The following is a 17,807-nucleotide window of genomic DNA, read 5'->3' as shown; positions in this document are numbered from 1 at the left end:
CTAAATGCATCACATAAAGTACGACTAACGTAAGTTGGAACAAACATAATGTCTGCTTTATATGGAGTCCATTTGATATCTTGGGCTTAAGCAACAGTGTAAATGAGAAGTACGCAACGCAAATATCAATAAAATTAATTCCAAAGAAAATGTTATCTCCAAGTTGCGAAAAGATTTGATTTCAATCCGACCGTGACTAAACCACGGTGAAGTGACAGTGCTTGGGGGGAGATCTCGTGGCCTTTGCTTTCGAGATCTTCTGCAGTAATGTGCGGTTTGCGCCTAGGGTAGATGCCGATACGCGGCTCGGAACGGTGGTAACCTTCGGATGCAATAGTAGCAAACGTGGTATCAAGTGTGAACATGGGTCAACGATTTAGTAGGTTTTGCATGGTGTGGCTAAGTTGAAGCGGCACCGCTGATCAGATCAGACGTTCGCTGCTCAATGAGTGCTCGCTGTTCGTATTTAAACAGGTCTAGGCCTGTCGACGTGCACAAGCGATTTCCTGATTAAACTTTTCTCTTTTTTTTGCTGCTGCTTGAAATATGATCCCGTCAATATGGCAAACGTAGTACGGGCGGTTAGTTTTATTATGCACAACTTATGGCTAGAACTCTCCAGCTCTACCAGCGTGAATTCTTCATGAGAAAGAGTTGTGCTTTGTAATAGATACATTTGCTCACAGGAGTACACAGTTTTATATTGGTAAAGCATTGCTCGAATGGGAGACAATTTGCTAAATATCATCGCCATTACGACGCCGAAGGGTAGAACGAAGCCACCATGACCGGGGGTACAATGCTTGAAGGTGTAGTAGTCTTGTTCAAAGGTGAAAATTGATAAAAGTGTAGATAAATACTTGAAAACCCCCGGGAGAAAAAGAGCGGATGCTAGACGCCAGACGAATGGTTGGGCTATACAAGTCCTTCGTTTCGTAGGAAACGCAATACGAATAAGCGGCAAAAAAATAACACCATCTCTCTTGAGCGGTGCACGAATATCAAGAAGGAAGCGCTGATGGTTTGTTGCAAGTCTGTTGTTTATTTTGCTCATCTTTCAAGTAAAGAGGTGTAATTTTGTTTCTGTTGACAGATACAAGTGGATTCTTTGACGGGCTTTTCTTAAGTCACAATCATTAGGTGGCTCCTGCTGTCGATGTTGCCGATGACGTTATCCATAGATGGTATGGTATGGTCGTAACGCTGCTTCGTGTCTTTAATTTGTACTGGTAAATTAAGCTTGCGGAAAGGTGAAATTAAAGCCACCCGAAGGGTCACTCAGATATGTTTACCGCTGAGTGGAAAGTGCCGGAAAGCCGATCGGTATGAAGCGCAAGATGTTTGCTAACTGGCAAATGGATGTGGCTCCTGCTTATTTGCATTGCTGTATTGAATGTCGTACAAGACACGTTTTAATTTCTCAACAAAAAATAAACCTACGAAAAAGATTGTGAATGTTTTGCTATTATTAATAAACAAATATTTGATTGATTTAATTTGGTTGTGACGAATGAGCTTGATTCCCTTTTGGTAGGATGATTTACTGTGCCATAAAATTGTATCGGAACGCGCTGCCACATGTCATGATTTTCTCATAGTTATTAAGATATCAGCCGTATTAAGCGATGGCTTTATTTTCAATTGTTAAACTCAAACACATTGACATCTCCGAACTAGCCGTCCTACCCTAACCGGGAGGGTTTGGCTGTGCCATCGTTATGGATCATCGCATTCGTTACGGGTTCGCGGGCTTATGAATGTGGCTGACGATCGGAGACAGTTAGATGTCCGTTCGGCAGCTTACTTCCAATCGAAAATATGATTAACCTGAGCTTGTTTTCGACGCAGTGCGACTGCGGCAACGACGACGACGACGACGAAAAAATGACGGAGGCGGAGTACGATCGAACTTGTTGGTCTCGGCAAATGATCGTAAGGTGATCACGTCGTCAGTTTTGACCCGAACCGGTTTATCGGCGTGAAAGGCGGTATCGGTAGAACATAATTTATTTATTATATCTCCCAACATGTACCTTTGTCAGCGTCTTGTTGGCAAAGAGCTGGACGATTAGCACATGGTGTATAGGTAAGCGACTACTACGCGAGACCTAGGTGAAGTAAAACCAAAGCAACATGATTCATACTTGTAAATTATACTGTGAAATTGATCAATCGCCAACCGATACCAATTTATGTGCCAATTAAGAAGCTACAATTTCACCATTAGCAACCATCGTGCGTTTTGACAGTTGCTTGATACATATTTGGAGAGAGTATTGGAAGTAGTTTGATTGGATGCAGGTGCTCCAATCGATTACAGTGTGCAATTTTTTGGAGCTTCAAAACAAGATTTATAAAAACCTTGAAGGTGGGCTGAAATATATAGCTCTTTTGAAGGAATTCTAGTAGTCCAACTTAGCGCCGAAATCAATAGAATATTCTAGTTTGGTAGTTTGGTTTTCAAGTCCAGACGTATTGGTTTGCAAAAGCATTCAACTGTCAACGCGATTAGGCTGGGATCGGTATATGATACACAGCCCCACCGTATAGGTAGGTGATCAATCATCCAAATCTCCGATGTCTCCGATATGGATCAGAAGATTGACATGCATGACTTAGAATTCTTCTGGAGAGCTCACCGAGCCGTCTTAACCTAACGCTGCGTAGGGTGTTTCTATTTTCTCCACCACGATGAAGACTCCGTGGGTCGTGGTAAGTTCATTTCATGTCGAGATTTGAGATGAGCATTCAACAACGGTAGACAGACGGTGCGTTGTTCAAAGACACCAAGCGTGATTATTGAAAATGGAGCCTAGCGAGCGAAACAGTGGATACCCGTTTCCCTGGATGGTGTCTACGATCGCACGCCATACAACTATAACACCCGGTATAAAGGTGAACTATGCTCCTGACAATGCGTTCGGTTCGGTGGAAAAACTGATTATCTCACTACATAACCAATCATGCCAAATCATGATCCTATCAGAAATTTTGACACAGATTACGAGCAGCCCTGTCGGAATTGGCACACAATCATGATTAAGATGATGAAGATGACGAATATGGCGCGAGTTTTTTTTTATGTGTGCGAGTAGTTTATCGAGGCAACAGAGGCCGTTAAAGGTATAGTATGTGCAAACAGTTTCATAAAACTATGACAACTTATGCAAACTTATTGATTGATGTGGGTAAGAAAGTTTGCTGAGAAATGTTTGTGCGGATAAACATATATCTTAAGTATCAGCACGTATCACCACTTTTGCAGACACGATCAATGTAAATACGAACCGTTAACAAGTTTTACGATGCATCCATAAAAGCAGTAAAAAATATAACTTGTGATAATGGCAGTATGATCAGAATCCACGCAAAACCGGGCAAAAGTAGTAAGACCGCGTTTGCCGTGATCGCAAAAGGAATTGAATAATTGAGCGCGGCCCTTGGTGTGTGCCCCATCGGCGAAAGGAGCAAAAAAAAAATAACTAAGAAGATAACGGGTGGAGAGCAACGAAAAAACAAAACTACAACAACTACGGAAAACATCCACGAAAGACAACAAGTGGTAAGGGCATGCCAGTTAAAGAAGCGATGTAACAGTCAGGCCACGTATCGTTCGCTCGGTCGGCTCTGTTAACGATCAGTGGAATGGAATCATAAAACAAATAATATTTCAATGGAATGCTTACGCGCATTTACTTGCTGTTGTTATTCATCGCTCGGTATGGTCTGGTTCTGGTCAACCAACCGCTCAGGTTGGATATGATTCTGGCTCGTTTTCTTTGATTCCTTCAGCAGCATAATTATACGGAGGCATTTTGATCAGAAGTTGATAACATGATAGAAATGCAACAAACGAACCGATTCGGTGCCCTGGTGCCCTGATGCTGAGCGGTAGTAGTAGTAGAAGTAGTTTGGAACGGCGATCAAAGAAACATCACGTGACACCAGACGTCACAAAAATGTTTCCCTCGACCGAAAGTAATGAGAAGTAGCGATCGAAGCGAACGGAATGTTTGCCAAGCATTCTATGTAACAAAATGTTACGCTAAGATCTGTTTAGAGCCTGTTGCTGCTGGGACTATTCCTATAGGTTGACATTGTAGAAAACTAGCGTAATCCATGTGTTAATGTTTTGTTTCGTGCTAACGAATTCTTGAAGCTTTTCGGCACGGTTAATGCAGATAGAAATCTGTTGGGGATAATACAACTATTTTAGACTAACGAATTTTTGACTGCCTTCCACCCTGGTGTAACAAAGCGTCCCTCCTCGATTGTTAACGTGAAAGTAATGATTACTTACTAAAATATAGAAATCATGGCCGTTCCGTGGTTAGTCTCTTCATTCGAAATAACGAGAGAGCATCCCACAAACAGGTAATATTTACTACCTCTCGCCTGCTTAGTGTATAACGAATCGTAACGCTGATAGTAACGCCCTCTTACCTCTTCCACTGTTAGGTACTAGTTGAATGATCTCTTGGTTGGGTTTTATAATATTTCAAAAAAAATTTAATCCGGTCTCACGTCTCTCTCTCTCTCCCTCTTGTTGGCTTAACGACCCTTAAACTCATTTCTAGGTAGCTGGATAGTCAGTCCTTGCTACGAGAAATAATATATATTCAGATGGGATCTGATGGGATCTGATACCCAGTCCTATCGTGTGGAACCGGTGCCATTTATCACATACACCCCAGTTTCACGTATGTAGGAGTATTTTGTTACCAGTGTGGTTGTGTATGTCTGCTTTTATTGTAGAATTAAAAATCGGCATTGAATCACCCATCTGCAGGATAATTAACCGCATATTCAGCCCTTCGGCCGGATCGTGATGTTTGAATTGGCACTGAACCGGCCACTTACGCGTTCCGCAATTATGTCCAGCGTTCTCTTTGTCTTTCCCTCTATTTCGGGCTGCCATTCGCTCTCTCTATCGCTCACTCTTTCTTTCCCTCTTTTTGAGCACTATTCTACAGTAAAAGACCCAACCGGTACGGTAAGAAGACGAATGATTAGAGCAACGAAACGGTCGGCAAAGCAATCGTTAGCGAAGGTAAAATCAACAACCTGACAGCGTATCATTATCATTCAATTATTTGTGCGGAAGGCTTCGACTGAAAGAACGAAACGCACAAGGATTTAAATCAAAACCGCCGCCAAGAATGGCCAAATTACACATCCTGACAAGGTGAAAGACAACCAGCGTGTGTGTGTGTGTCTGAGAGAGACGAGATGCCGCGAGCTGTGGCAAGATCTGATCCGCTGTGAAATATACTATGAAGTGGAAACTGAGGATAGGATCATTCACATCAGGTGGGAACGCGAAATAGAACGTATGGGGCGTGTTGCTTTGGAAGAATAATTTTTACACCCGGTACAAGCGACATAGAACTAGCATATGGCGTGCCGTGTCATTATACCCATGTCCAGTTATGCTAAAGCTATGAATTGAGATGTGTTGAAAAGTGAACTGCAGCTGGAAAAAAAACACTCCACAGCGGACTTGTTAGTGAAAGGAACTATTTGAAGGACTTGCTATTTATTTTTCATTAAATGCAGTTAAATCTTTACATATAACTAGCCAAGGTTGAAGTTTAAGTTAATCCATTTAAGATGATATTTTTTAAGCTTTAGATTAAAGCAGCGTTTATTCTTTTTTTTGTTTTGCTATTCTCAATTAACAATCGGATATAAAACAGAACCTACTGACTGCAGAAGGTGCGTGTGAAGTAAATGCAAATTATTTTCTACCACTTCATTCTGTCAACTCGAACGAACGAACTGAGAGTGAAATTCGCTCGTAAGAAGCATCCGGGGTAAAACATTTGCTGACCATCAAACGCATCCACAGTCCACGCCCAAATAGGACGAAAGTGCTGGTCCGCAGATGCATACAGCAGCAGCCGGGCACTGCAAAGCACTCGCTGCAACAAATATCCACTATTTAGCAGTCTTAATCGTTAATTACATTATTCATGAAGTGTGTTGTGCGTTTCCCTTTTATTGCGTTTATTGCGAACCGTCTCTGCCATAGAATCTGTTCCATTCTGCGTGTCCTGACAGTTGGTATTTAGAGAGCATTCACGGGAGGAGCCCAACCAAAAAAAAAACGGGAGAGAAAAAAAACAAACTTATGTGCCTTTTAATGATTTGCAATTCCAAGCTTGAAAGGTGTTTAACATATTACAAGAAAAACACATTTGAACGGATTGTTTTCGCACGAATCCTCACGCTCGGCTTTCAGCTGAGAAAATCAGCACGCAGGGAAGTGTAATGAAAGGCGAACTTTTTTTTTCTTTTCAAAATTCTGTATAGAAGTTCCTACCAGAACAGAGCGAATTCTCGACACCAGATGTAGATGAATGGAAGTAAATTAGTTCGAATTAAAATTATTATTAAACACCTCATGCAACGATTGAATGGTTGTGTGAAAATGTTTACTAAATTGTACTAAATAATGAGCTTCGCTAGAGCAATGTGTGAAAGCTAAGTAATGGGAAACTTCAACCTTTCCAATCACCAACATGTTTAACGGATTGTCAGTAACTCTTACACCCGATGCTTTTTACACGCATGTAATAAGAACGGAAGATAATCCCAAAAAAAAAAAATACTCCCAAAAACGCGCTGAACCAGTGCGTTACACCATTTTTGTGTTCTGTCAGCCGTAGTTTGATCGATGGCTTCAACACTGCATGTGTAATTAGGTTAACACACATGCTGCTGCAGGATTAGTCTTGTTGTTTTTTTACAGCGATAAAAGAACCAGAAGCATTCCCAATTTCTAACCTCCTTTCTAGCGCAACAATTTTAAATTAGTTATGGGAAAGATTATCTATAACATCAATGCAGGCTCTTAAGCTTAAGATGGGTGGTGATGAAAGGCGTGGAGAAAAAAAAGCGGTGAAAAAGAAAGAAAACAATTGCCGGGGCCGGGGTGCGAGCGAGTAGAAAGAGAGTGAAACTATTTGAAAATGGCCACAGATAATGATCGTACAAAGATGTTGCTTGAAAATTGGTGGAAAGAATTGTTAATGAAGCTTCTTGCCAGGACGGAAGAGGGCCCGGACTAGGACTGTTCGGGCACCGGTAGCAAACCTGCAGGTACGCTGCGATGTGATTATTCTTTTTTCACACAGGAAAAATGTTTATAGCGCGGTTCCGGTTCGCTTGATCAAGATCTAACGATCAATTTCGCATTACAGACACTTGGCTTCTTGCGGACGTACGAGTGCCGAATCCGCCCTACATAGTGGAGTACGTAGAATTTGACATGAAAATTAGAGTTGATTCAAGACGGTTGTGTGTGTGTCTTGTTATATTGTGCTGAGGTGATAATTGCAAACATTACCAGAAGATTACAGCTTAGCAAATCTTGCAATTGTACGACCATTGAGCGGAAAGTAGGTCTTCGATAGGAACGGTTCGATTTGCGATTCTAGTTCACCCGGCTTTAACGCACTTCATAGATATTTTTTCAATTACATCTTACATGTCTATATCTTGGAAATGAGAACTACAAATAACTGAAAGGATGAATAGTATTTGTACAAAAGTTTGATCGACTTTGCCCATCCAAAGATCCTCGTCAGTAAGTCTAACAGTGGCCAGGTGAAACGGTTCTCTTAAAAATGAAACCCCAAAAATTCCTACTTAATCAATAGCCGGAGAGCAAACGTTTCGCACCTTGAGCAGTGCTACTGACATCGTAGCTGCTCACTGATTGGTTGCATCTCAGGATTAATGGTGGCAATTAAATGGGAGTAGCAAAGTCCGGCAAGATATTCAAACAAGCCCGCGCTGTCTCGAACGCGGGAACTGTGGAAGCATTCTTTATTTCATAATTAACTGCAATCCATTAAAACGAATCTTTCAGGACGTCGGGGCCCGAACGTTGCACGCACCAGCTGCATGCAAATTTCAGCTTAATGCCAACGCACCGAGCATGCGAGCGGGCACCCAACATCGGGAGAAAGAATTTGTTTCGTACGCTCAAACGTGCCGCTAATCAAATTTCGGCACATCATTAACACAATTAACGAAAACAAAGTTTTTACTTTTACCGATCTGACGAAAGCATGTGTGTAATTGATGAGATAAAAGAAAAATTCGCATTGCGTAAAACAAACCTGTTTAACGGGGTGTTTTTCGACATAATTAAGGTAGTGTTTGCCGATTGCAGTATATATCGTTCGTGTTTGTTTTGTTTTTCGGCTTTTAATTTTCTTGCTATTTGTTCGACAAAAACCGATCGGTGGTGTAAAGATGCGATAAATTTTATTCGCCAAACCACCAAACAATGAAGCCCACGTTTGTGGAGCAGCTATTTGTTGAAAATTTTGTTAGAGTATGCCCATTTACACACAGTCCTCGCCGCGCGTAAGGAAATGTGATTTTGAGTGGGTTTCGTTACTTACTTTTTATGGACATTCCTTACCAATGTTACGGCGATATCAATTTCCACTTATACCGTGCAATAGTTCTGCAACATTTTGATGTGTTGGTATGTGCCGTTTAAGTGGATGACATTCTATCTCATTACATCGCTTTTAAGCGCGATCGCTATGCGGCAATGTCGTCGAGTCAATAAGCCTGTTCCGTTTTTTTGCAACTAGGATTCGCTCTCATTTCATTGAATGCAACAGCTCAACCCATTAAAGAATGCATGCCAAACACTGGCTGCACAAAGCATGCACAATTTCCATGCCCTAAAACGTGACCTACGGTTTGGCTAACAGGCGACAGAATTGGTGCTCCCAGCACGACGTAAAATTATGCCAGCCCGGGTAAATCGTGTGAGAATTTGATATAAAAAAAATGAAAAACATGAGTTGCTCATTAGTTTCACTATTGGTCTATGTCATTAGGTACCATTATTACGCTGTATGGTACTGTATCGATTCGCTTCTTTGCGGTTTTGTGCTCGATTTTGTTTAAGGTGCACATCGCGTCGCATCCATTGTGTGCACCGGTAAACGTGTAACCATTTCAATAAATATTTACTTTTGCAAACAGTGCATCAATTATTGCTAATGGAGTTTAAAATCTTGCCCAAAACAAGACATAAACTGAGTGAGAATAGTAAACGAATTTAAATTACAAACTATTTTCCGCTAAGTATGTTTGTGCTTATATAATTAAACATCATACAACAAGTTAAAACCATTTTAGTATTACATTCGATGCATGGTTAATTGATTCCCATTTAGTTTTTGAGGGAAAAGGAAACAATTTCCTTACTAAAATAATTCTCATTCTAAGTTTGGTTCTCAAACTTAATAAAAAAATGAGAACTCTACTAAGTTTCTCTTTCGGTGTTTAATGAAAATCAGATTCATGAATTGGATTGCAATTTGTAGACAGATAAAATACTATGAATCTCTGTTATGAAGTTTCAAGAATTTTTAAAAACTCTTGAATACAAAGAGATCCTTCTTAAGTTCTTGAGTGCATGGGCCGTCCATGTGCTCCGACGATCTTCAATGTTATTGCTTTCAATTCTAATTCATAAACTATTATTTATTATTGCCACAAGTTTATTCAGGTGAGTTCTCTGGTAACACTGATTAGCGCAACTTCTTCACATTTCATATTAGTCCAAAGTTTCTTCAGGAAAAAGAGTTCCAGGAATCCCAATGTCTGTTATACAAGATTTTTCTCGTTGAAAGGAGTACGTTTGTGGCAATTTGATCTACTCATTAAGAGGAACTCTAGTTTCTGCAAAACGACGACAAAGGACTTTTATATGTGAGAAGGTTAAGTGTATACAACAGCGTATGATAAAGATATTAAGCAACAAAGTTGCAGTCTTGTACAGTGCTTCATACAACGCTAATAGAGAACAACTTCCTTCGCACGCCAGTCAACGATGTTAAAGTTGTCTACAACTCTTGCAAACAGCAGTTACACTTCATTTTATGAAGCTCAAGTTGGAGTAGTTAAAGCGTTTCAGAAAAGAAGTAAACCGAAAAAAACGAAACAAACCAAACATAAATTACTCTAAACGTTTGATATTCGATATAAAATTTAATTAAAGTTGATCGTAACAATAAAATAAGTTCTTTAAATCCCCATCACATCCCAGACATGTAGCGACGCGAGTGTGGATTGCAGGCGATTCATTTGAAATATTACAATCGATCTTTTGACATGGCAAACAAGTCGGAGAGGCACTCGAAACCCCATCCACGCGAGGGGCCAACCCAACCAATTCGTACCAATGCGGCAACCGAGTGCGGCCCAGCGAAATACAGTCTGGGTGAATGATTTTCGCGTAAATTTCGTAAGTTTATTTTCTCTTTTCGCAAAATAAGCTGCAGCTGCCGTAAAATGTTGCATCAACCACACTGGGAATCGGGGTGTACGGTTTTGGCCGGTTTTGTTGCCGTTGCATACCGGGCGAGCGTTGATTCTATATTCCCCGAGTACCATAAATACAATCACAAGCGGCTAGTAATGCCGCGCTTGCGGGTGCTGCGACATCTGACGGGAATGCGGGCTTCGTTTGATTTTTTTTTCGTTGACTCCATTCGCTCGCTCACTCGCTCGACTCGATGCGATTCGTTTCTCTTCTACGCTTCCGTCCAGCAAAACGGCCGCAGTTAATTGGCAATATAATGTGAGCGATCAGTTTCTTGTCTGACGCCTTCTACGGTGTTATTACGCCTCGGATGTGACCAACCCGTCGCTGCAAAATCCGTCCGTGGCTGTGACACGGCAGCCACGGCAGGCGAACCAGCTCGCTGTGGTTGGATCATTTCGAATAATTAGAACCTCATTCTGAAAGACTGATTGACCACCGCAAGCATATGCCTGCATGTGTGAACCGTCTCACATTTCAATCAATAATTTCGTATTTTCTCAGCTGCTTTATCAGCATCAGGTGCATTTGCATAATGTTGAAAGTTTAATTAAACAAATGACAGTTTTATTCAAATGCAGGTAGTTGCATGCTGTGCTTTTGTCTTTTAGCGTCTTTTAGCTAACTTATTCCAACCCCTAAAATGGAAAATGGTGGCCAGGCGAAAAGATTCTCTACTTGATTTGTAATGCTCATTGTGTTTTCATGTATTTTTTGCTCTCTCTCTCTCTGTGAAATTTAATGTTGAATTATGGACAAGCAAGCTAGATTTGACTCAACAAGCGGGGAACCGACTTACCAAGCTTAAAACTGTTCCTATCTTGTCTGCTTAGTTAATCCTCTGTTTCTGAAGTGATAATCCGCTTTGAAGGCAAATATGAAACGGTTTGTTTCGCTGAAGGTGTTAAGTGTTCAGTCGCAGGCAAAGAACGATGTAAGACGGTTATCGTGAAACAGATAAGTCAACGATCGACGATTATGTACGCAATCTTTCATCATTTATGCGGTAATTAGCGATAAGTTTAATTTTTCCAACCCGTGTACCCGCTCTGATAGACGGGCGATAGAGGAAAGCGAATAAGCTCACATTAACATCAGGCAGAAAAATAATGAATCCATCTACCAGGAGACCGCCTTCGACGAAACGTCTTGTAGCAGCCGAATAGCCGGTAGCCGGTCAACAGATGCAACGGATGAATCATGATATCTGCACACTGCAAAATGGCGCTTCGGACGTACGGAGATTGTCAGACTGTGCGGATGATGAAGAGGAATTAATTCGTTAGTAATACCCAATACGTTCGGACTCGCCGATAGCACCCTTTTGGATGGATCGGATGGATCGATGGACAAAGTGCGTGCAAAACCGTCGATCCGGACCCCGTTTGACATGAATGTATTCGAATTTCTCATTGGCTGACAGTTATGATTGAGGCAAGGAATTTAAGTCACGAGATACCGTGACGGTTCGTCTTGTTTGCCGTGTCTACCGTCCTGCCGCAAGGGTTTTGCGACCAGAAGTTGGCGTAGTGCTTTTGCCCGGAGCTGCCAGCGTTGACTCGCTACCATAGAAGAAGATCGAACCATCGCCCCCGCTGGCGCAGGAGGATGGGGGATGACAAATGACTCTGTCAGAAGCGTGTTTCGCATTTCCGTACTCCACTCCGGTACAGCCTGCCAACACTCGCACACGTTTTCCCATCCGATTCACCTCGGTGGCCTCAGTTGATCGTCTTACTCAAGCAGACGCTAGTACCGTTTCGTGTGTTTGTGTACTGGAAAAAGTGTGTGTTCGCGGTGGCGGAAGTTTCTCCTGTGTTTACGCTGAAACGTGCCCGGGCTTGGTACATGTACCTTTTGGGTCTTGACATAACAAAAGCCGATCGGATCGTTTTTGGGTTGGGAGGGGAGATCTTGAACAAAATTTCTCTCCCAGTGGAAGCCGCCAGGTACCGGGCTGCATGAGATCAAGCCCGAACGCAGAATGTAAGGAGAAATCTCAACTGCACCTCAAAAGAAGATGCGATGTGAAGAAGTCCACACTGGCTGGAAAGTGAATAGCTTCAACCACAAAAAAAAAAAATATAGCCTGCCGGTAGCGGGCCATGTCCGGACGAATATTTTATGCACTCGTCTTGTACCCACCACAAAAGAGCGAAGCATGTCCGTTCGCTTTCGGTTTGCCCGAGTGTAAGGTTGCGTTGCGTAAAAGTAACAGCAAAACGGCCAAAGGAAGGGCCGTCAAAAAATATTCCCCCCCCCGAAAAAAGCCCTCGGGTGAAATCTCGTGTATAGAATTTCACGGTGACCTACTTTTATCTAAATCGACAAGACGTAAACAGAAGTGAGCAATCGGTTTTCATTGCTATCGGTCATACCCTAGCACGGCTCACCGATACCGCCACATTGGCAAGAGCCAGCCCGTTCTCCAACGTATAGGACCGGACTTGGCGGGTGAGCAGTATTTGCTTCTTGCATGCATTCTTCCAGTTTAATGTTGAGGATTTCTGTACCATCCGGTCACTTAACGTATCATGTTGCGTTACGCTAAAGCTTTGACCGCTCGGCAAGGGCTCGACGTCTGGAAGCTGGTACGGGGCACTCGCGTCAGCGAAGAAAGCACAGCAGAAGGCGAATAAAAAGGAGTCACATCGAATAAAGATGCACGTGGGTAGATGGAATTGTCCCTTTACTTGGCTCGCTGTAAGGTCGTGAAGTATGTACCGGATGGTATAGCAGCGTCCTCCTGCTGGCGTCACAGTTTTGGCAATTTCGGGTTTACGCCTGTCTGAGCATTCTTGATTGAAGCTGTTCGTGCGGTGGAGTAGGGTCTATAAGCGGGAGTTGGGCGCAGATTGCGGATTAGGGCCTGCAGTACGGGATTCAAATTTTTGGTATGAAACCATCCAATTATCCACCCAAGCCCTCTGAATCCAACCAGTTCAACCTGAAGAACGCTAATTTGTGTCACAATTGCAATCTCGTCAAAGGTAAAGCTTCTCGGCGGTTAAACCCAAAGCTGATTGTGCTTTTGAATGGATCCTTTTTTATGTATTCAGAAACACAAAACTGTGCCCATTTAAGATGCATAAATCATGCAAAATGCACTTTAGCATCGAATGGTTTTCCAACGAAACAGAGCAATTAGACGAGATACTAATATTTTTCCAACAAAACTATTCGTTCTTGAGAATGTATTTTCTTCTAGTGTATTAAACATAACTCACTCACCCAAATAAATAACCTATAAGTTAACAAGAGTTTTCAAATTGCCCACATGCATTCGCCACATATTTGGCCGTGTCGTAGATTAACTGGTTGCAACAACTCGCGCTGATCAGCTGTTGAAATCCGATGCGTTCGATATATCCACTTTACATAAACGCTTGCGGGGCGAACTTTGGCACTGTTGATTCAGCAATTAAAATAATTTGTAGATGTCAAAAACAATTACATATTCCTTTTGCCGGTACATCAGGTACACGCTACGGCATCGGTCTCGACCTCGACATAGCTTTCAGCAGCTTTTAGGAGCATCGCCGGTTTCGGTGGTGAATTTTTCGCGAGCAAAAGACGACGACGCGATACAAGCCCTGGTGTGCGTACCTCGTGCACTTCGTTTTTTTCCCACTGGGTTCCCTTCATTGAACGCTTTGACATTCAAAATGGTTGTGGCCCGAAATGGGCAAAATCTTCCAAATACAAAAAGAAAAGAAAAAAATAAATACCAAAATCTCTTCGTTAACCTTACGGTTCGCGGTTAAAGCTTCAGCACGCACACATAGCCACACGATGGAAAGCGAGTTTCGGTGCGAGTAGCGAACGATTATTCGAAAATTTCGACCGAAACAGTAATTGTTTCTGATTGCTTCAGTGCGTTTTGGAGCATTTTCCGTTGGATGTGATGCTTGTTTTTTTTTGTGGTAACTTTTGTCGGTTTAGGAGTGAAACAAAGGAAATTACGAAATGATGATCCAACCACATAAACATGCGTAGTTTTTATTTACGGGGACGCTTGCAACACATTTTCCGCTAGATTCTCTAAATTTTTGAACTAAAAACTATTTTTTAATCTCTTTTTCTTTCAGAAAAACGTGTTGATTGGGTGAAACGTTAACAGAGTTCCGTCCATCCACAAGGTATGTCTGCATGTGTTACCGTGTCCGTGTGTCTTGCAAACGTAGAGTGGATTTTTGGGTAAAAACTTTCCTCATTATCAACACCATATTCGCACAAGATAGGATGAAGATTTCACCTCCAAACGATTCCAAGCCAAGATTGACAACCGGCTATCGTCGGTTGTTTTGCAAGAAAGTATTTTACTGGCCCAGGATAACAACAGCGGGTGGTGTGTGTGTGTTATGTTTCCACCCCGAATGTAACTTCTTGACTCACAGAAGACAAAAAAAAACTTCTGAAAGCAATATTTTATCGCACAGCTTTTTACTGGCTTCTGGATGGATAATATTGAAGCACCAGTGAAGGCGACGTTGGTTGGTTAGAGACGTATTTTGTTTGCCAAGCATGCCACCAGATGGTGTTGGGTGGAAGGTAGCAGAGTTTTGCACTGTTTGCCTTATTGGTTGATGGTAACGATGAGGGTGATGATGGTATTTGACCAAGTAGCCAAGTGACCAAGACCTAGTGCATCCTACACCTTTCGGTTCGGGAGCTAGAACAAAAAAAAAACGACAAAGTATTGGCGCAATGGGCGATATGGGCGAATGGGAAAAGATAAAATCAGACGAATAAACACATAAACCGATGATGGACATCCGGTACGTCACGTAAGAAGCGTAGACCTAGACGACCCAAACCTCAAGGTGTAGGTAGGCTTTGTCTGTATCACAACACCGGCTCCATCTATGGCAGGGAATGATCGATAAAATTCTAGTGCTTCCTACTGTGCAGTTGCGGTGCAGACTTTATTTATTGATCAATATTTTCGTTTGGTTTTTGCTATTTATGTTTACGCTGTTTTCATAAACAAGCAAACTTACCGCGGTACTCCGGTAGGGCAAAGAGGGGGCCGAAGACGGAAAAAAGCAACATTGACGTCTACTCTTGTAATCAAAATAGTACATTTCGAATACATACGCTTATTGGTATGGTTCTTTAGCTCTGATTTCAAGCCTTTAAGTGAGGAGTATTATAAAAAAATATTGATCGTACATTAAGAAACAAATAGTACAAGTAGTAAACATAAAATTCTTTATTCTAGTTCACCTTTGTGTCGATATGCTTTTTTTGCTTGTGTGTTGCTTTTCTTCATTCCTGAGGCGGATGCTTCCGACTACCAACTACGGGCATTGTGACAGACACACCGAAGGAAACGAGTAATTTATAAAATATGTTTGTAATACGCGAGGTAATTACTTGTTTCTGCTTTTCTTTTTTTGTGTTTCTCCCGTATTGTCAAACATCTCTAGCGCATTAAAAACTTATCAGATCCTAGACGCATGCAAGCAGCAGCAGCAGCAGCAAACAAAAGCGGAAAAAAGCTTCTGCGACAGCTGTAAACACAAACACAGCACATTACAATTATTTGCTCGCAGGTTTAAGAAGTCTCCGTTGGCGCGGCCTCAGTGTCCGTATCGCGACATTTTGCTTCGGCTAGCGCAGAAAAATATGTGACAGTAACATTCCAACCGTTTCTCGAGTGCGAGTCTCGAGACGTTGTGGACCGATGTGTAATGATCTTAAAAAATACTTTCCAACACCGTTTGTGAAACAAAACCACTCCAGTTTGCTCTTGCGCGTAGCTCTCTGGTCTCGGGTCTCGGGATCCGATCCGATCCGATCCCGTCGTTTGCACCGTGCTACGACAAAACACACATTGGCAGCAGGTGTTCGGTCGGAAACCACCCCCCGCTTTCGAGGGCATACACACAGTGACACTTTTTTCATCCCCTTGTGTAACGTCTCACGGGTACTGGGTCGCCGCCGGGGGGTGGGAAATCCGAAGGAAGCAATATGCCCGGGGTACGAAAACTTATGAAGGTAATTCGCGAAATGACAGATTGATTACAGTCATTCCTACTGGGTTTTGTACCGCTGGCTGTAACTGTGACTCTCTCTCTGAGACCCGACAATGTGCACCGAAAGTGACCGACCGGTGAGCAAGTAATCGTATCTTTTATGTGACAGAAGCGAAAAAATCGCCATGTATGTGTACCCTTACCCGGGGGGACGGGGACGGAAATGTTTTGCGCACGATGTTCAGTACAACGATCCTACCAATGGGGATGGGACGGTCTGCTACCAGGATGGACAGACTTCAGCATTAAACAGCGGGAGTCGATTTATGGTAGAGCCGCAGTCTTTCCAATCGGCTGATCGACTTTTCTGCCGTCGTTGACAATTTGGCGGCACTTTTTGTGTCATCCACGGTCCCGAGACAGCTTTACCCCCCCTTTTCGTGCCCGACCGGTCCACTTAGGGGTCCCATCTTCTCGATTCCAATTGTTAAATGATTGTTGCTAACCAAACCACCGTGCTATCACACGATGAGCATACGACGCATGTGTCACGCAGCGCAAAAAGCGGCCAGCAGATTGCACCAACATGCTTCGTACAGGATAAACTTGTATCTATCGAGTAACGGTCACGGTCTTGTCTATCATGGCAAAACGGTTTTGTAACCGATGCGGAAAAGGAATCCAAAAAGTGCAATGAAACTTTTTGATCTACTGCTAACTGTAACCGGGCGAGCAATAAAATCCCTCCCATTCGAAATGAGGGTTCTGTTTGAGTTTGAGCGAATATTAGAAACACTGGAAGTCGTTTTGTGGTTGCGGTTTCTTACCAAATTTTAAAACATACTTACTGTCCCATGTACGCACGGGTTTTACAAAACCATTTGCTAGTCGGACCAACTTATTACGGAAGACGACCATATCAATTATGCAATATTTCATTTCGCTTTAGTTGCGTTGCGGCTTTTGTATCGACTGAAAGGTAAACGTTTCTACGACGAGCTTTATTATTCATCATCTTTACAAAACTGCCGAAAAACCGAAGCTCAGAGCTCAGAAAAAAGCAACAAAAAATAAAGGTTCCATGTACTGACGCAGATACACAGTCGGTTGGTAGGTTGAATGATTACACCATAAAGTTTGCCCCCCCCCCCTATGTAAGGTCAGTTTTTGGGGGTCCGGATTGTAAAACGGATCCCGGAACAGTAGGCCCGGGAGCGAGGGTGTATTTATGGATGGAACCAGCAGCTTTGGGTTCAAGGAAACAAAAGTTGCCACATTGCCTCGAAGCAAGCTGGACGGCAATGGGGATCCCATTCGGGGAACAATGTCCTGACAGCCGTCGTTGAAAGCATGCTGCACATAAACATAATTTCAATGCTCGACAAAACACGGACCAGGCTGTTAACTAACACGCCAGCAAAAGGTATTCGAAAGTTTTTGCTTGTACTGTGTACAGAAATAGTTTTCTTTAA

At 42.5% G+C, this 17,807-nt stretch overlaps 1 long non-coding RNA gene across 1 annotated transcript in view; it reads left to right on the top strand.

Moving 5' to 3' along the window:
* The window catches only part of LOC125771849 (uncharacterized), an 86,842-nt gene that overhangs the window by 36,074 nt on the left and 32,961 nt on the right, over positions 1–17,807 (top strand). The window contains exon 2 of the long non-coding RNA XR_007419411.1: positions 14,446–14,496. This is a non-coding gene — a long non-coding RNA (uncharacterized LOC125771849). The remainder of the gene's footprint in view (positions 1–14,445; positions 14,497–17,807) is intronic.

The sequence above is a fragment of the Anopheles funestus genome, chromosome 3RL (assembly GCF_943734845.2).
Source record: "Anopheles funestus chromosome 3RL, idAnoFuneDA-416_04, whole genome shotgun sequence".
NCBI classification, from domain to species: Eukaryota; Metazoa; Arthropoda; class Insecta; order Diptera; family Culicidae; genus Anopheles; species Anopheles funestus.
The sequence above is the reverse complement of the archived record's forward strand: the minus strand, read 5'-3'. Positions and strand labels throughout refer to the sequence as shown.